This window comes from Mus caroli, unplaced genomic scaffold (assembly GCF_978045245.1).
Source record: "Mus caroli unplaced genomic scaffold, Mus_caroli_1 scaffold_11, whole genome shotgun sequence".
Lineage (NCBI taxonomy): Eukaryota > Metazoa > Chordata > Mammalia > Rodentia > Muridae > Mus > Mus caroli.
The window spans coordinates 59,930,736-59,951,163 of NW_028227266.1; the positions used below are offsets into that span (position 1 = coordinate 59,930,736).

At 49.2% G+C, this 20,428-nt stretch overlaps 1 pseudogene; it reads right to left on the reverse strand.

Moving 5' to 3' along the window:
* Positions 1-19,066: 19,066 nt before the first annotated feature.
* LOC147002045 (uncharacterized) lies at positions 19,067-20,251 on the reverse strand (annotated as a pseudogene).
* Positions 20,252-20,428: the final 177 nt, after the last annotated feature.

A 20,428-nucleotide genomic window follows, 5' to 3' on the forward strand; every position in this document is an offset into this window, starting at 1 on the left:
AATGACTGTCAAGGATGGGAGAGATTTCTCAGGTCTCCTCTTTGGGCCCCATAGCAACCTATAACAGAGGCTGATAAAGCCCATTGCCTAAGCCCCTCCCCCATAGTGATCAAGGACCTGAGCACTCATCCCACGTCCCTTGACTCGGGTCACTGGACAGCGCCTGGCCTCTCAGGCCACCATGGATACCACACAAGGAACCTTGCTCAATCCTCCCAGTGCTGAGCTTCCCTCATTTGTCTCCGAGTGAGTGGTGTGTTGGAGATGGGGACCCATTTCTGGGAGACTCAAAAGCCACACCTGCCTGGGACCTCCATCTGCCTTGATTCTCTGGCTCAATAAAAGAGGCTGGGCAGACAGACGTGACCTCCCTTGGCAATGTGCAGAGAGATGATAGTTCATGTTGGCCTTGGGGTTAAGGATTTGGACAGTCGGGGAATCACAGGAGCCAATCTCTACTCTTGAACCCATTCCCACCCAACTGGTCTCTCTCAGTCATCAAGTTTCCTCCACCCCACCCCACCAATATTCACAGCCATCCTCCCTAAACCCCAAGAGGAGTGCCAGTCACCTCCTTGACCTTGGTCCAATCAGATCTTAGACATCATCCCCACTTTATAGAAGAAGCAGTAGGCTAAGCAGCAGGCCTATCCAAGCTGTGTCGAATAACCACACACATCACAGGATAGCTAAGAAGGTGACTCAAAACAAGGTCATGACATTGCTTAAAATATGAGGGTTTTTTTTTAAAGACACATTTTCTTTTATAAGTTGATTGCACTGCCATAAAGCCTGAACTTTGCAGATGCAACACCATTGCCGTGTCAAAGGACGGGGCATCTCGAGATTGGATTCTTCCTCAATCATCTTGGAATCTGACCTCCTGCCCCAAGCTATCTTACCCTCCTACTAGGAAAGAAGGAGCCCAGGGACTCAGGGTCCATAAAGAGAAGGTGCCAGAATCCAAGGCTCCAAGCCTTCCCCCTCTGACTTTTGCTCAGTCTTGTATCCTGAGGGGAAGTCCCTGGCCTCCCTTGGGTGCCCCTCCTAACCCAAGAGCACTTATCTCTATCAAGGAGCAGGCTGGGGGTGGGGTGGGGGTGGAGAGGCTAATGAACAGTCTGCCAAGGGCTTTGAAGATGAAAAGCAGCCTTCAAGTGTAGCCTATTATCCCTCAACATCACTGGAGATAATGAGATCCTGGCTCCTAGAATCAGGTAGAAAGGAGAAGGGTGAGGGCAGGGGAGAAGGTGGAGGGAGGGTGCTCTCTCCTTCACCTTCCCTGGCAGACCCAAGGCTGAAAGCACATGACCTGAGTGTGACCTGGGTCCCTGTTGCACTCACCGACCAGCAGCCTGAGTTTCTACAAGAAGGAGGCCCAGTGTCTACAGGGTCCTGAGGCAAGTGGAGGAGTGGGAAGGGGCAGTTGGGGTCTAGGCCTCTTTGACTCCACAATATCCCTAGCATTGAGCCCAGAGCCTGGCACCAATACAAGTGACCTAGGAGTGTCTGGAGACAGAGACAGAGAAGCTGCCTCTGGTCTGATTTTCTGGGGTTCTAGGACTTTGGCACAAATAGCAAGGATGATCCCTCTGGAACCTCAAGAGTTTCCAAAAACCATATCTCTATCTCTGTTTTACACACACACATACACACATACATATATACACATATATACACGTACATACATGTATACACACATACAAATATATAAACGAATACACACATATACACATTCACACACACACACACACACACACACACACAGAGGCATACATATTACACACATCCAAAGCCCTGCACAAGGTTGGGTAGGGCAGCTGGAGCTCTGACAGAAGTCCACCTCTTCTGTCCCACCCCCACTGGTACCTCCAGGATCAATCTCATTTGCCTCTGGACTTTCAGTGCCAGCCAGCCACTGGGGCAAAGTCATATTAGATGCAAACTCAACAGTCTTGAAATTAACTGGTAATGATATTAGATTTAGGGGACCTTGGCAAAGTCCTGTCAAAGCTTAACACAGAGGCTGGGCATCAAGTTCATTTGGCAGAATTCCTGGCTAGCATGCAGGAAGCTCTGGGTTCTGTCCACAGTACTGTATAAACTGGGTGTGGTATCACAGCACCCAGAAGGCAGAGGCAGGAGGATTAAAAGTTCAAGGTCACCCTCAGCTCCATAGTGAGCTCAGTGCCAGCCTGGGCTCATGAGATCTGGTCCAAAACAACAATCAGGCCTAATACTTGATTCCATCTTTGCTGCTGGGACAAGCTGGTTTCTCTGCCTGGTTTGTGGGTTGCAACTTCCAGGGGCTTTGCTAAGAACACAGAGCTGGGCTTGGAGGGCTGCTGACAGAGAGGAAGGATGTGTAGCGGCTGCAGCCCCTAAGAGACTGGCAAGGATTGGAAGCTGGCTAGGCTGAACATGGAAATCATTTGTCCCTGTGGGGAGGATGCAGGAAGAAGGTAGAGCCCCAAACAGCAGAGAGAAAGGGCTGGGAAAGAGTTTTTCAAGAGAGTGCTTCTCTCACCTTTCCTGCCATAGGCCCCTTCCTGCCTCTCTCTACACCCTTTCTCTCTCTCCCTCTCCCCCACTCCTGTGTGTGTGTGTGTGTGTGTGTGTGTGTGTGTGTGTGTGTGTGTGTGCTTGTACAAGCATGTGCACCCATCCAAGCAGGTGTGAGTGGAGGCCAGAGGTCATGGTTAGTTGTCTTCCTCTGTCATTCTCTGCTTTGTTTTTTGTTTTCTTTTGGCTTTTGTTTCCTTCCCTCCTTCTTCCTTTTTCTTTTTATTTTCTTCCCCTACCCCTGCCACCCCCAGACAGTTTCTCTGTGCAGCCCTGGCTGTCCTGGAACTCACTCTGTAGACCAGGCTGGCCTCCTTGAACTCAGAAATCTGCCTGCCTCTGCCTCCCCAGTGCTGGGATGAAAGGCTTGTGCCACCACTGCCCGACCTCCTCCTCCTCCTCCTCTTCCTCCTCCTCCTTCTTCTTCTTCTTCTCCTTCTCCTTCTTCTTCTCCTTCTTATTCTTCTTCTCCTCCTCCTCCTCCTCTTCCTTTCCTTTCCTTTCCTTTCCTTTCCTTTCCTTTCCTTTCCTTTCCTTTCCTTTCCTTTCCTTTCCTTTCCTTTCCTTTCCTTTCCTTTCCTTTCCTTTCCTTTCCTTTTCTTTTCTTCTTTTTTTTGAGACAGGATTTCTGTCTTGGTTAGGGTTTCTATTGCTGTGATAAACACCTTGACCTGAAGAAGCTTGGCGAGGAAGGAATTTCTTTCAATCACACTTCCAGATCACCCTGCATCCATTGCAAGGAAAATGGGGCAGGAACTCAAGGCAATGGAAATGATGGAAAGGAAATCATGCCTAGGCTACAGAGGAGCTGCTGGCTTCCTCCTCAGACTTGTTCAGCCTGCTTTCTTATACCATCTAGGACCAATAGCCCAATGGTGGCACCATATTCCACAGTGATCTGGGACCCCCCACATCAATCATTAATCAAGAAAATGCACCGCAGACTTGTCCCCAGGGCATAGCCTATTGGGACATTTTCTCAACCGAGAGTCCCTCTTCCCACATCCTGCATCATGTTGGCATAAAATGAGGCTGGAGAGATGATAGCTCAGAGGTTAAGAGCCCTGACTGCTCTTTCAGAGATCCTGAGTGTGATTCTCAGCAACCACATGGTAGCTTACAACCATCTGTAATGAGATCTGATGCCCTCTTCTGGTGTGTGTGAAGACAGCTATAGTGTACTCATATACATAAAAATAAGTAAATAGAGCTAAGAAACAAAAACAAGGAAGCCAACCAGGATAGTCTCTTACCAGAGCTCACCCTCTGAATCCCCAGGAACCTTCTAGCCCTGCCCCCCCCCCCCCCCACTGTTAAGATTAGCTCAAGCTGGGGCGTGGTGGTTCACGCCTTTAATCCCAGCACTTGGGAGGCAGAGGTAGGCAGATTTCTGAGTTCGAGGCCAGCCTGGTCTACAGAGTGAGTTCCAGGACAGCCAGGTCTATACAGAGAAACCCTGTCTCGAAAAAAACCAAACCAAACCAAAACAAAACAAAACAAAAGATTACTGCCTTAACCAGATTTCTAATGTAGATGTTGGGGATCTGAACTTAGGTCCTCATCAGCTCCCAAGTCGCCACCACAGACTCCATACTCCATTCAGCTCAGAAGTGTGGCATGCACTATCCATTCATGTTGGCCTGAAACAGGCAGGTGTGACCAGATCTGGGAGGTAGAGTGTGTCCCTAAGGAAGCCCCACTGGAGCTGAGGTGGAACTAAAGAGAAAACTGTGTTCCCAGCAGAAGACTACCTGCCTGTATGGAGGTCTACTGGAAAGCCACTTCCAGTGGACTCTGGATGGGTGAGTGGGTGGGGGCATCTGCCGGTGACTGTGGTGTGATGCCCTCTCCAGTCTATCACTTGGCTGTAGTAAGCACCACTGGGCAAACAGATGGACGAGTATTGGATTTGAGTCACAACACAGAACATCAGAGCTGCTGGCATGGGTGGGCCCTGTAAGTCTTTGGAGGCCATGAGCTTCTCAGTGAGCAAGTAGCACGTGTAGGTAGTGGCCTCAGGTCTCTGCTTCTTCCATAGCTGTCTTTAGTTTCTTCCCTGTTGCTGTGATAAAACCATGGACAAACACAAGTTAGAGGAGAAGTGATGGTGCTGGCTCACAGTTCTAGGTTACAGTCCACTGTAGAGGGTGTCAAGTCAGCAGGAACTTGAAGAGAACGAAGGCCCACACAATGCCCTTAGCCTGCTCTCTCTACTCTTAAACAGTTCAGAGCCCAGCCTGTGAAAGGCTGCTGCCCACACTCAGGGTGGACCATCCCACCTCATGGAATCATTAAGACAATCCCTCATAGACATGGCCACGGGCCAGCCTAATCTAGACAGCTCTTCATTAAGTCTCTCTTCCCAAGTGATTCTGGGCTGTGTCATGTTGGCAATTAAAGCTGATAGCCTGCTGCACTCAGAGCTTTGCAAAGTCACATCCCTGTCCAGAGTGCCTGGTGTTAAGTAACTGGGAAAGAATGGATGATGAGTTGGAGCCTCAATAGTACCGCTGGTGGCTTTTTTGTTTTGTTTTGTTTTGTTTTGTTTTTTGTTTTTGTTTTTTTGAGTCAGGGTTTCACTGTGTAGCCCTGGCTGTCCTGGAACTCACTCTGTAGACCAGGCTGGCCTCGAACTCAGAAATTAACCTGCCTCTGCCTCCCAAGTGCTGGGATTAAAGGTGTGTGCCACCACGCCCAGCTTTTTTTTTTTTTTTTTTTTGAGACATTATCTCATGTAGCCCAAGCTAGCCTCAAGCTCAGTACACTGCTGTGATACTCAGGGTTTACACCACCTCTCCATAGCTCAGTGCCATTGGAACTATAGAGGACCCAAGTAATACGTTTGCAAGATCCTTAATATCTAACACACTGAGATCCCCAGAAAGGTCTGCCTCAGTAGTGAAGAAGCCTGCAACAAATGTAACTGTAAGGGAATCAAGCTTGGAACAAGTATAGCTGCAAGAGAGACCTCCATAAAGGCCACGGCCACTGAGTGAAACAGGGACAATGAGGCCTTCACGATCTGCCCTCTTCCTGGATGTGCATCTGTGAAGTTTATCTATTCTGGCTTCCCCAGGTTGCTTCTTTCTATTAATTCTGTCTCAGAAACAAAAAGTTTAATAAATTTTAGTTTTTCACAGATCTCTTTAGGTTTGTAGAAAAACTGAGTTCCCTAAGGTGGTTCAGTGGGTATAGGCTCTTGCTGCACAAGCCTGGCAACTTGAGTTCAGGAGAAGAATAACTCCACAGGGCTGTCCTCTGATCTCTGAAATAGTGCTGTGGAATAAAACCCCCCTTTAGTAATACATTTAAAAAACTGTTTATCTTATGTGTGAGTTTTTTGCTTGTATCTCTGTATGTGCACCATATGCATGCTTGGTGCTTATAGAGGTTTGATCCTTTGAAACTGGAGTTAGGGATGGTTATGAGCCACCATGTTGGTGCTAGGTCTCAAAGCCAGGTCCTCTGTGAAAGCAACACATGGTCTACCCCTCTGAGCCAACTCTCCATCCCCTGTGTTTTAATTAAAAGCTAAATTGAGTAGAAGATTTGGAGGATACCCTGAGACTCCCCCACACCCCTTATCGTATTATCAACACTTCCTAGAGATGGCGTCCGTGCTTCAGTCCATCAGTTGACACTGACATGCCATTATCACCCGAGCCCATGATCTACACAGAAGTTATACATTCTCTGACTCCTTTTGGAAATACTTTTATGGGCTTGACAAATGTGTGGCACATCGTATTATTTGACAAGCATATGACATACATTGGTACCTTACTATATGGTAGAGACAGCTGTCACAAACTCACTCAGGGCAGGTTTATTACACTAACATATCCCCTGTGCTCTACCCCCCCTCTACTCTTCCTTTGCACTGGCAATCACCATTCACCATTTTGCCTTTTCCCATCACTGTGTGTGCCCTTTCAGTCTGGCGGCCACTTTCAGTAATTTGCATTTGGGTTTCTTGCCTGTCTTTTCAGGGCTGAGAGGTATATATCCTTTACATGCCTGAATAGTATTCCGTGAGGTGTATGTACCACAACATGGTCATTTGCATCTTGAAGGACATCTATCCTGTTTGTTTCCAAGGTTGGGAAGTTCTAAGTAAATGAAAAAGAAAGTCACTAGGCATATCTGGATATAGATTTCTAGGAGAACACAAGCGTTCAACTCCTTTGGGTGATTGCTGAGTATTATGCTGTTGCTTGGTTTTGTTTCTGTGATGGAGAGAATGGAGCCTGGGCCTCACATACACTAGGCAAGCCCTCGTTACTGAGCTACATCTCAGCCCTATCTGGCTGCTCTTTGTAGGATAACTCTCACCATCTCCCAGTCTCACCGAAGAGTTCTTGGGAGGCAAAGGCTGTGTCTTGCCCTTCTATATCTCCAAGATTTACATGCAATAGGTCCTTAATAAACATCTGCCAACATGGAAGATGCAAATAGATGCCAGAGTTTTCAAGGCACCTCAGATTTCCTGTCATTTTGTTCCTCACAGCAAAGGTGATTTAATACAAACATGGTCAGGTAAAGATTGAAAATGCTGAATAAAGCCTTCTGTGTTAAAACATGTCACTGACAGGCTGATTCAAAAGTGCCAGATGGGAGTCTGGCTATTCGGTTGCTGGGTGCCAAGCCTCTGTGACCTTAGTTGTTTCCATATGGGGCTCTGGTTCCCTCCTATACAATTAAGCACAGGGGTTGGACCAGCACACTTCCAAGTCCCGTAAAGGGGGAGATATCCTAGGATCTTGAGCCAATGAGCCTCCTCCACTGCCCTCTTGGGTAGACAGAGGCAGAGGAAGAAATTGGGTTAGTTGAAGGTTAGGATTCTGTTGGTTGAGGGCTCATTTGATGAATCAGTCCTGTCCCCAGCCCTGAACAGGAAGGAAGACTGTAGGAGCCCTCCCCCACCTTGTGGGGATGCTGTTTTTGTTCATGTTCCTTTCATGTTCCTAGCCCATCCATTTTAGCATATTAATCCTATAATATCCTTTGAACTTACTGAGGGCCAGGCTGGACTCTGTGTCCCTAATGGATTCACACCTACCGGCTCCCCCTCTCTCTTTCTCTGTGCTCCTGTGTGTGTGTGTGTGTGTGTGTTACACGCCCAGATATCTAGAGTATCATTACTTAGGGACCGTTCACCTTGTTTTTTGGACAGAATCTCTCACTAGGACTTGGGGCCTACTGATTAGAGTAGACTGTCTGGCCAATAAACTATAAAGACTCTCCTTTCTCTACTTCTCCAGTGTTAGGATTTCAGGTGTGTGTCACCTACACCTGGTGTTTAACATGTATGCAGCTATCACCAGTTTACATGGCATGCACTTTATTGACTGAGCTAACGCCTCAGTCCTGCGCTGATTTAGTTGCTACCTTGGCTTACATGTTTTACTGAGTACATCCCCCTGCACCCAGGGCTGCTTCAGAGCTCCAGTAGTGAACAAGGTAGAGGCTCTGGTCTTGTGGGGTTGACCCTCCAGGGCACAGGACAGACAGCTAATTGGAGGGAGCTCCAGGGTTCATCAGAAATGAAGTCACAGGGTGTTAGACTGAGTAAGAGTGGGGAGGGTCAGGTAAGGGAGACAGAGTGAGGCAGATTTCTGTCTTCAATGAGTGACCAGGGCAGGCCCTGCTCTGAGCTGAGGTGTCCATGGGAATGAGGTGGAAGTGGGAGGAAGTGAGGGTGTGTATGTTAGCTCAGTGTGGTTGTGGACAGAACCTTACAAATTGGGATGAACCAGTACAAAGTTCTGTAGGGAGACTATGTCCAGTAGGGATGAGCCAGTCACGGGGGCAGAGGACACCAAGACAGGTCCAAAGGGCCTGACGGACCACATAAGGACTTGAACTTTCTCCGATAGATTCGGGAAGCCAGTGCAGGGATTGGAGTAGCTCAGAGGCATGATGCCCACAACCTCTGTGAGTACCAGACTAAGAATGGAAGCTGGGAAGACACGGGGATGTTAGAGTCACCAGTTATCTCGTGGACCTGACACAGCTGCTCCTGGACACTCAACGTAATCTTGACCTGGAAGATACCTAAGCCCTATGGCCAGTGCAGCCCCAGGGGACACCAAGGAAGTGACCAGGAAGCAGACAGAGCTAAATGATGGCACTCAGCTTGCCTTCTCTTCTGTCCTCAGCCCAGGTCCGCAGCCATGGAATAGTGATGCCCTCAGTTAGCATGAGTCTCTTTTCTCAGGGTAACCAAGTCTAGAACGTGCCTCGCAGACATGGCCAGAGGTTTGTCTTCTTGATGATTCTGGATCCCCGTAAGTTGACAATCAGTATAAACGTTTACCCATGGTTACTTCCTAGAGGAGAGACCTACAGATGCCCAGCTGCGTGAGGGGTGAGGGTAGGACACCGCGAGTGAGGTCATCCCATGCCAACAAGGACACGTGGGTAGCACAGAAGAGAAGTGAGGACTGCACAGAAGAAAAGGGTCTTGACACAGAAGGGGAGAATGGTCTTCCCGCCGAGCAGGATCCAGGTGGAAGGCCAGAGATGTGAGAAGACCTGGCTGGTGGCTACAGGGAGCTGTAGAAGGGTTTCCAGCAGAAAAGTGGAAGTGCCTACTTTGCTCAGAGGTCACCCTGGCTGAGAGAGCAGTACCCAGAGGGATGGCTCGGCTGGAGACAGGCTGAGGCTTGAGCCTGCTGAACTCTGCAGATTCCAGTTCTCCCCCCCCCCCATCCACTTCTGCTCAGAGAAAGGCAGCTAGGAGTGGGAAGCTACTGAGGGTGGGAGCTTGGGCCGGGCTGAGCCAGCTGGCTGCCTACTCCCCTCCCCCAAGCTTACAGCCCCTGGGAGACCCCCAGACTTGTTTGTTTTCCCTATAAAGGTGGGAGGGAGTCCTGCCCTTTGTGGGATTTCTGCTTGGGATGGGGAGGAGATGTCTCCGTGGGCTGTGCCTGGATTTCCAGCTATTGACACAGACTCTGACAATGAAAGCAAAGGCCAAGAGAGGCAGAGACAAGGTGGCTGATTAAAATGTTCTTCCAGGGGGTTGCTCAGCCCTGCCTGGTAAGGCTGGCTGGAAAACCCGAGCTGGAGTTTTTTTTCCGGACCTGGGGGCGGGGCACGGAGACACAGGTGGTGCCTCAAACACTCTTGGGTAGTTTTGTATCCCACCCCACCCCCTGAAAGCCCTGCTTTCATTTTGCTCCTCCATAGAAACCAAGGTCACACACACAGAGAGACACAACTCTGAAGTGCAGTTTCGGTTTCTAAAATGGGGGTACCACTTGTTGGGGTTTTAGAGCAGGTCCCCCAGAAAAGACTTAAGGTAGAGCAGGGCTGCCAGGCAAACAAGATCACACAGTCAAATGAGAATGTTATAAATAAATGGGTGTGTTTGTTTCTTGGTTTAGTATGAATTTGTCTCAGGCAATATTTGAGATACTGTTGCGCTAAATAACTGCTAATCATTGTTTAAAGGAATTCTGATCAAACTAGAGGCCCTGTATTTTGATTTGCTAAACCTGGCCAAAGCCATGTATAGAAGGTTTCCTGTGCCATTTTGGAAAGCTGGATTGGTGAAGTCACACACAGGCAGGCCTCCCACTGGGAGCTCTAAAGGCTTTCTGAGTTGCTCTAACCAAGGAGAGGTCTATGTGCACCCTGACCTGGAGTCCCTGGGCGCTGGCTGGCTTTCCTGAGCCGAGGACAAGAGCTTGGATGAGGCAGCTGTCTTCTCTGAAAGCTGTCCCTGGGGTCTCTGGTCTTGAGGTGCTGCAAAGCAACATGCCTACAACCTTGGCCCTTACACCCTACGGTCTCCCATGGGTGGTTGTACAAATATGTCCAAGCCCAATCCTGACACCCTCCCAGTTGTTATTGTTTTTTAACTGTGTGAACAGGTGCCAAGTTGCTTAGCCAAGGTATATGCATCTGAGGGCTCTCAGCTCCTTTGGGGAGCCCTTTCTAATTGTGTATGTTGACATTTCATCTATGAGTTCAGAATTCCCAGTCTCCATGTGTTGATGAGCCCATGGGACAGTCCTCACCAGCCTGTAGCCCTGTGCTTCTGGCAATACTATCACGAGGTCTCTGAGACCTGTGTGTGTGTGTGTACATGTTTGTGCACAGATGTGCCCCTTTCAAGTGAATTAAATGTACTTTTTAGAATAGTTTTAAAAAATAGGGAAAGATGATATATTCTCAATGGCCCAAGCCAGGCTGAAGGCATCTTGGTAAAGAACATGCTAGAAGAAGCAAAACTGTATGAGGCCAGGTCAGGCACTGGGTCCAGAAACCAAGTCCATTCCTCTTGTTTGAAACAGACCATGCTAATAGAAGGCTAGAAGACAGGCGTGGTCTCCAGGAACTGATCTTAAAATGGCAGAGAACCCATCAGTCAAAGCAGGAGAAGGGTACCACTATTATTTTAACTGTAGTAAAAAATACGTAGGACATAAAATCTGCCCCTGTTAAATGTACAAAGAATAGTGTTAAGTACACACAATCACACAGCTAATTTTTAGACTTCTTCATCCTGCCAAGCTGAACCCTCTCCTGTGTCCCTCCACAGCATGGCAGCCAGCATCCCCCTTTTTCTGTCTCTGAGCCTATTCCTTTAGTAGCTCATTAAAGCCGATTCATAAAACATTTGTCTATGACTGCCTTCCCCTCTGTATCAGCCTCTCAAGATTCATCCACACTGTAGCGGGTGCCTGGATTTCCTGCGTTTTAACGGCTGGACGCTCTCTCCTTGTATATACGTGTCCCATCCTCTTCATCAGGTCGCTTTCTGGCTTATACTTAGGTTCTTCTCACCTCTTGCTCATGCTGAGCGATGCTGCAATAGCCCACGCAGTTGTGCAACTCTCTCTTTCACATTCGGTTTTTCAATTCTTTTGGGTATATACAAAAGAAGTGGGACGGCCCTGTCCCATGGCCACTCTATTTTTAACATCCTGAGGAACTGCCACATTGACCTCACGGCACTTACACAACCCCACAGTCCCACCGACAGCACACAAGGGTCTCTGCACAGCTGCAATGACACTTGCTGTTTTCTGTTAGACCTTAAAGTTTGTTTGTTTATTTATTTGTCTGTGTGTGTGTCTGTGTGTGTGTGTGTGTCTGTGTGTGTGTGTGTGTGTGTCTGTGTGTGTATGTCTGTGTGTGTATGTCTGTGTGTGTCTGTGTGTGTGTGTGTCTGTGTGTGTGTGTGTCTGTGTGTGTGTGTGTCTGTGTGTGTGTGTGTGTCTGTGTGTGTGTGTGTGTGTGTGTGTATGACAGAAGCAGCACACATTTGTAAGTCAAAGGGCAATGCTGCAGAATCAATTCCCTCCTGTTCCTGTGGCTTTCAGGAACCTAAGTCAGGTCTCAGGCATGTTACACCAATTACCTTTGCACTCTGAGCTATCTTGCTGGTCCCCTCTTTATTTTTGTTTATTACTTTAAAATATTTTTCCCCCCTGAGATACATACGGTTTAGATATATAGCCCTGGTTAGCCTGGAACTCATTGTTGATCAAATTAGATTCAAATTCACAGAGATCAGCTTGTCTCTGCCTCCCCACTGACGGAATTAAAGACATGTGCCACCAGCCCAGGCTTTCTCTGTTTTAATTGCATCCATTTATTGACTCGCTTGTATGTTGGTGTGGGTGCTCCATTATGGGGTTGGAATGGATAATGAAGCCAGGAGGTCAAGGGCATATGCTAGGGGATGTATCAGAAAGCCTTGCTTAGCAGAGCAGAACACTCTTTCACTAGAATCTTTTGTAAGGAGTAGAAGGCAGGATACTGCTGAGAGGGGTTGTGCAGTGGTAATGGGCACCTGTTCTGTAACTACACAGGCCAATGTGTAAACCCTGATCTCCCACAAAAGTCACTCCTGCCTAGGTCTTCCTTCAGCCTCCTCTGTCAAAGGGGAGAGAAAAGGCTGGCTCCTTTATGGAATCCATGGCTTAACCTCTGTAGGCTGCTGAGCCATTTCATACTGGACCCAAGCTTGGCCTGCCTTAGTGAATTTGGGAGGCAAAGATAGAAGAATTGGAAGTTCAAGGCCAGGCTTGGCTCTAAGAGACCCCATCTCAAAACAAAACAAAATCATGGGGCTGGAGAATGACTCAGTGGTTAAAAGTGTTCACTGTTCTTGCAGAGGACTGGAGTTCAGGTCCCAGCACTCACAGCAGGCAGCTCACAGCTACCTGTAACCCCACGTTCCATGGATCTGATGCCCTCGCCTGATCTTCAACAGACACCTGCACACAAGTGGCATACATACCTCGAATGTGCACACTCACAATGTAAGACTGGTGATAAGAACAAAGAACCCTGAACTTGAGCTATTTATTCTCCATAATAGTTCTGGAGGGAGCGGTACCCCCATTTCTCTGTCAATAGTTCCAGGAGTGAACTCTCAGGGAGCCCCCACCCCCATTGTTGGGCTGTTACACAGGAGTCGGTACTGCTGAATGCAAGCAAGCAGACTCTTTATGTGTGAAGAGAGCACAAGGGCTGGTGATGTGGAGCACCCAGGACACATCTCCACTCGTGGAACTACAGCCCTGCTCTCTGAATTCAGCAATCATACCGAGAACCTCTACACTGATGCTAGGAAGTTCAGAAACCCAAGCCCCAGGAATCCACCTGGCCCCCCAAAAGAACTTTAAGAGAAGTTAACCTACATGACAAGATAAAAATCAGAGCTATTCTGATAGAAGATGTGTGGGGGGGGGGTGGGGTGGGGGTGGAGAGGGTGTCTCTGAGGTTACAATCACTACTTCCCCATCTTCTCCCTGCACTATCATCTTTTGAAGGTCCCAGGATTTCCCCGGAGCTCTGTTTGGAAACCCTGACTGGTTTACGGAAAGAATCAGTTTCAATGCCAGAAGACCTGACTTTCACCACCATGGTCTCCCCACCATGAAGGACTTAGACCCTCGGAATAGCAGCCAAATATAAATCCCTCCCTCCTTATGTTGCTTTTTTCTTTATTTTGTCATGGCAACACAAAGTAGCTACTCTGGAATATGCAAGTTACCTAGCTTTAGCGCTGTTTAGGGGTAGGAGCCATGTGACTCCCTGCTGTGGTGGCTTTTCTTGGCACTGTAGTATACTCAGAAGCCTTCACTCTGACTACCTGAGTTCCATTCCTAGGACCCACAGGGTGGAAGGAGAGAACTGACTCCCAGAAGGTGACCTCTGACCTCCACATACACACTAACAAAGAAATGGTGAGAGAAATTAAACAAATTATTATTATTAATCACAACCAGATAACAGTGCACCCCTATTCTTGAGTTATGACAACAAAAAAAGTCTCTGGATATTGCCTAATGCCCCCTAGAGGGCAAAATGACCCTCAGTTGAGAACCAGTAGGCACCACGCAAACTTGATATGCAATCAAACTGTCACTGTGTATGCATGACAAACATATTTGTAAATCCACTTATAAAAGGACAGAAAGAGGGTAGAACTGGAACGGGACGGGGGGGGGGTAAGCTGTCAGGCAAATATCCTCTCTCCTCCAACTGCAGCTCAGTCCCACCATCACAGAGCATGCACACGGGGCCACAGTTCTGTACCAGCCTTTACCCAGGCTTCATGCTTCCCTGAAGCACCCCGTCCCCAGACTGCCCCACGCCACTGGCATGGGTAATTCTTCTCCACCCTTGCTAAGATGGATGCGTTAATACCAGCAAACTATTTCTTAATCTCCTAAGCCTCAGCTTTGAATCTTTAAAAAGGAAAGAGAAACGGCACAAATCTCTTAATTAGGACGCCCAATCACTTCGATAAATATTTACCCGGTTCCAGCATGAGGCATGGAAACCCGGCGCCATTAGTCAATAGAGGTCAGCAAAGTGCACCTTGGGAACAGCAGGATGCAATTCAGCCTAGCTTGGGAGGAGGTGTCGGGAGAATGTTTCCAGTCTCGGGCTCCTGCTAAAGACAGGTGAACAAACACATTCCATGCCTACTGCTGCACACCTGCCCCCCACCAAGTCCCAGGTGGACATGGCAGCCTATTTGTAAATCATCACCTGGTCGTCTGGTTGCCTTCGCTTTGTGGACAGAGGTAGTGAAGCTACCGAGCAGATCCAGTATTCTGGGACTGTCCAGAGAGTCCTAGCTGTGCTGCTTTGGATTGTCTGGAACACCACTCTCAGTCAAACAAGGTCACAGCACTTCGCAAGCAGCTACCCTCATCGTCAACTCCGACTCTTCTGCCCAGTATTTCCTGCGTCGAGTTCTAACACCGCGCCTCTACGCATAACCTAGCCTTGTCTATCCAAAGGCAAGGTCTTCTCTTCCATTCTGGTAAGCTCTTGGTTGGACTAACACCCAGACACCATTCTTCCCATTTTACAGCTGTAGAAACAGAGACTGAAGAAGTGGACTCTTCACTCCTGATCTAAATAGCCTTTGGGGACAGCCTCCACTGGATGAGAAGTCTAAGATAGGTGTGGGATGAGGACGAGGGTTATTTTGTTTTTAGAGAAGCCAGGTTCTTCCTTCCTCAGGACCAAGTTGCAGCCTGCTAGGCCTAAGAGAACGAACGGCTCTAAAGAAGGAAGACTACCTTGGAAGGCTGCAGGAGAGAGAAGGCTTCTCTTGGTCTCCTCCGCCTACTAGAGAGCTTTTGTCTACACTCCTGGGCTGAGCTCGAACCCAATCTTTCCAAAAGGTCCCCCGAGAATCCCTTCTCACTACTCAAATTTCCCCCTGAATCAGACTACTTTATACTTTTGATGAACTCGCTTGCAGTTTTTCTCAGAAAACAGTGCTGTGGTGGTTCTCAGATTTCTCTCTGCCTCTACCCACCCCTAGCCTCTCAAAGGTTAGCTTTGAATTATCTCCCCCTCCCATTCTTTCCTGCCCGTCCTCACCCAAGCTTTCCCAGTCGGATTCAGCAGGTGGTAGGTTATCCAAGGTCACCAAGGATTATGGAAAAGAATGGAAATTCCAGAGCCAGGAGATAGGTGTGCAAGCTCTGGGGATTTTCCTGGAGGCTCAGAGGGAGCTGGGTGCCCCTGGTGATCTAGGGTCAGAACTATGCTCAACTTTGCCGTCCTCTGGCTGGAGCCCCCCTAACCCCCTCCCCCCCCCCACACACACACGCAGAGGAAATGGGCCAGATGCTGTATTGCTCCAGCTGTTAATACTTCATCAGGGCTACCATAGCTAACTGTTATTGATCACTTAATGTGCCAGGGCTATACCAAGTAGTACTTGAACAATCTCCATTGATCTGGGAAGCAATAGTCCAAGGTGGGCAGGGCCATTATTCTCTTCACTCAACAGAAGAGGAAATAGAGGCTTAGAAAGAGTTCACAAGTGCCCCAAAGTCACAAAGCTTGACCCAGCTAGAGAGTTGGAAGAGGGTTTAAGAGACTGTGGGAAGTTCCTTCACCACCAGAAGCCTCAGCCCTCTTTGCTGAAGTGAGCTAGGCTCCTCTTACTGCCCTGACTGGCAGGGCAAGTGTCGTTAAGTTGTGGACTCTGGAGCTGAGTTGCCTGGACTCAAGTCCATCAACCCCCACAGTGACCTTGAGGAAGTCATTGTACCTTGGAGTAGTATCAATCGCCCATCTGCTCGGTGGGGGAATGACATCAGTGGCTCTACCCCCATTCTTTGGGTGAGGATTAAGCTTGTTAATGTTTGCCCAGCGCTTAGACTGGAATCTGGTGCCGAGTGAGCACTAGGTTTAAGTTTGTTAAACAAATAACAAATTCCCCTTCTGGCCCCATAGTGAGGCGCTAGCCTGTAGCGGAAGATCTGGGATTAGTGATGGATGGGGTTGGAGGTGGGGGGAGGTTGTGTGTGTGTGTGGGATGAACTTTCCTTAGCAATGAACAGGTCAGAAGAAGGGAACCACGGAATCAACCAAAGAGAGGTGGCTGGCCTTGAGGGAGAAGACTCTCTTTTTTTGGCCAGCTCCAACAAGAGGCTTCCCAAATATCTGGGCCAGAGGCTGGTGGGGGTTGGGAATGACAGGAGGGGAGATTTACAACCCCACCCTAGGCCTTGAGATCAGTTCCTCAAAGGACAGGCCACAGTCTGGTGGCTAGCCAGAAGCCGTTTAATTCTGGAAAAAAAAAATATAACACTTGTCTAACGTGTTTTGGATTTATTTTTAAGGAACCGGAGAAGCATCTCTGTCCCCACCTCAAGTTCCCACAATCATCTTACATCCCAAATGAGGAGCTGGGGGCCCTCCGCTGCTGCAGATCCATCCCGGACTTTCCAGCTCACCGCGTGACTTTTTTTTTTTTTTAATGTGCCAGGAATTCCTCTCCCACGTGGGGTGGACTCCGAGGTACTCAATTAAGCAGCCAATGAAAAGTCAGCTCTCCGGTAGCAAATGACCCTGACACTTCTTGTAACATAAACAGTTGAAACGCTTCCAATTAGAACTGGAGACAGAGCTGTTTGAAGTCTTTTTCTTCAGTCCCCTCCTTCTTTAAAATAATTGTCAAGCGCTTCGGACAGTGTGTTGTGTGCATCTTTCTCTAGCATAAAATAAGCTCATTTCCATTTCTTACAAAATTTGTGAGGTGGCATGGGGGTGGGGGTTCTGAGCAGTAGTGAGCTTTGAGCTTAAGGGACCTGAACCTAGTTACCGAGGGCCCTGCTCCCTTTCAGGCTCTGGGTTCTGGTAACAGAAGAAGGCAGAAGAAGGAAAAAAAAAAAAAAAAAAAAAGCCGAGGTGACACGGTGAACTGGGAGCCAGAGGCTCCTCAACCAGACCTTCAGAGAGGGCTAGAATGAATGAATGAGTGAATGAATGACTTTCAGTAAATGTTCATATAGATTCGGCTTGCACAAACAAAGGAGTTTGGCCGTGGATCTGGCTGTCCTGGATTCCAATTCTCTCTGCCTAGCTCGCGGCCTATTACTAAGCTTTGTTTGTGTATCAGCCTCTCTTCTACTCTATAAGACGGGCCGTCAGCCAGGCCTTGGGAGTGAAGTGAGGACGTACTGGGTAACCATGGCCGCTTTGTACCTATTAAACGCTCAAGGGCTGTCCTTCCACACAGTGGGGAGCGCTGCTGCAAGCAGTTCGGCTCTGCCGTGGGGGCGGCGCTCGGCAAAACCGCATCCATCACGCTCATCATCCGTGTGGCAGGCCGGGTGCTGGCGCCTGGGTTCACAGGAGAACTCAATGTGAAGTCTGCCTTGCACTAGCTCATGCTGACTAGTGGGGTCCTTGGGAGCATCACTGCCCTGGCAGGAGACACGGAGACCAGAGACAGAGCTGCGGCGCTTTTCTGTACACAGTCCGCATAGACTCGACCTGAAAGCCCAAGGCGTCGGCGGCCGCCAGGAGGAGGGCGCCGTCCGACCCAGGCCGGAGGGAGACGGAGAGAGAGGCCGAGTAAGGCGCCTTGGCTTGGGCATCTTGAAGGCATTGTGTTTAATAAATCTGGGCGACAAGCACACCCGCTCTCCCCCCCCCCCTTCTCGGCTCCCAAATCAAGACCTGCTGTAGGATCCCCAGTTTAAGGGGTCTTAAAACCCCTGCACTTTGATTAGCAGCTTCAAAGAGATCCCTTTAAAGTTCTCCTTTTTCCCCAACCTCACCTCTCCTCGACACCCATCCCCCCAGCACTCCGAAGACCAGAACAACAACAACAAAACTAAATGCAAGTTTAAAGGGGGGCGGTGGAGATGGAAAATCTCAGACTTCCTCCTGAACGCGGCCCATAGAAATTACCTATTTCAGACGTGCGCAGGAGTAGGAACACCGTGGAGTTTGGGTTTTGATTTTCTTTCTTTTTTCTTTCTTTCTTTCCTTTTTCTTCTTCTTTTTTTTTTTCTTCTTCAGGGTTTGTGTGTGTTTTTACCTTTTATTATTTAAATTGATACGTTTCATTACTAGGGAGAAAAATAAAATATTCCTTTGATACACAAAATCAAATTGATATTTAGCCTCTGCTTACTTTTTTATGCATGGCTCCTTTATACCACATGGTAGTGACAGATTGTTTGAGCTGGAAGGAAAAGCCATTCAAAGCTAATTAAGCAGCCATTCCAAGCACTATTTGCAAGCGGGAGGCTCAGAAGCCTCGGCATTTGTCAGCGCTCCCCCACCCCTCGTGGTTTTGACTGACAGCTCCGGCTAAGGACTGACAGCTCTCGGAATCTCCACCAATTACTAATCGAGAGTCTCTTTACTGGTCTGTGATTGGGTTTTAGACTTGCTCGGGGGCGTGGCCGGCGCGCCCCACGTGGGGGCTGAAGCGAGAAAGGGGCGGGCCGGGTAGGAAGCGGGTGCGCCCACCCGTGACGTAAGGGGGAGGGCAGAGAAGGGGGAGGGGAGAGGGAAGCTCCAAAGAGGAGCCATTTTGAGACTAATGGATGCTTTGGCCAGATGCTCGCATCTGTCGAGCTAGGCTTCTCCCTGCCCCCTCCCCCTTTTCGGTGCGCATCGTACACGATTTATGTTTTTATTTAGGAGAATAAATAAATGAAGAGGGGAGCGCGGTCGAGGCCGGAGCGGGCGCTGAGAGGCTCCATCTCGGGGCGGCCGCTCACGTGGAGGTCCCCGCGCGCTCCCAGCTACTCATTAAGATGCAAACGCGAAACTCAGGCTCCTAATGAGGGGAAAATATAGATTCCGGGGGCGCGCGACCGGCTCGCGCGCGCCCGCAGCGGGCCAGGAGCTTGTGCTTGCGTGCAAGCTTGGTGGGAAAGCGGGGAGGGACCCGAGGACACCTGGGCGGCCCACTTGGCGTTGGTTCTCCGAGGCCCGCGGACCTAGGGTGGGCAATGTGCCCTGACGTGACCCTTGTCTGCGAGCAGATGGGCCCCAGAGTCGAATATCTACGCCCCCTTGGGTGTCGATGCTGGTGACCAAGGACTCTCCAGGCTCGCAGTCGCTCTTCCACGGGTGGCTGCCGATGCATGTGCCGGGGCAGGCTATCAGGCCAAGAAACGGGGTCGGAACTCCGGGTTGTAGCCAGGAGGGCCCCAACTCCGTGCTTTCCCTTCTTCACCATCTCGGGCCCGGAGCACTGCTGAGGAACCCGCCTTGGCAAGGCTGCGGCCAGGACGTAGCTGTCCTCAAAGGGCAAGAGCCCCAAATGGGGCTAGCCGCACTACTGAGCCTGTTGTCCGCAGACTGCCAGGCCCTTCCATCTGCGCGGCCCGCCAAGCCAGAGTTCTCAGACTTCCCCCTCGCCGGCAGCCGCCGTGCATCAGAGGCGCTGTTTATTTGGCTTTCTGAAAAGAAGGGCGAATGAACAAAGGAGAAAAGCGGGGCGCCCAAGGGTGGGAGAGGGGGCAGAAACGGATAAAAGAAAGAGAAACTCAGTTTGGAGAACAGTCTTAGAGGTCGGAGGTAACTTTGGGAGCCAGCATTTTATCGGTCCTAAATCTTTTGAAGTGAAAACATTAAACTGACAAAGTGATTCTGTTTGTTTTATAGTATCTAATTGGGCTGCTTTGCAACCCTAATGAGATTAGAGGGGGGCAATCGTTCGCCGCCTCTGCAGAATCAACTGATCCATTACTACCAGCCACAGGTTTTAAGGATTGTACAGCTTGTCCTTTTTCCCCCCCTTTTGTTATTCTTTTTCTCCTTCTCCCCTCCCGCCAAATAATTATTTGCTAGTAGATCGTGGGAAAAAAAAAGAAGAAAAAACCTAGCAGCCCAGGACTATAATATATATCTATTTATTATATGTCTTTCGGTTAATTCCTGATGTGAGGAGCGCTGTTTTTCACTCCCAAGCGAAAGTCACCAGCGGGTAGGGCCTGATTGCTACTTTTCATGCATAGTTTTAGACACAAGAGGGCATTGTGACGTCGCGCCCGGCGGCGCCCAGTCGCAGTCCGAGTCCCGTGGCCCCACGTGGGAGCCTCGCACTCCCATTGGCCAACGCTAG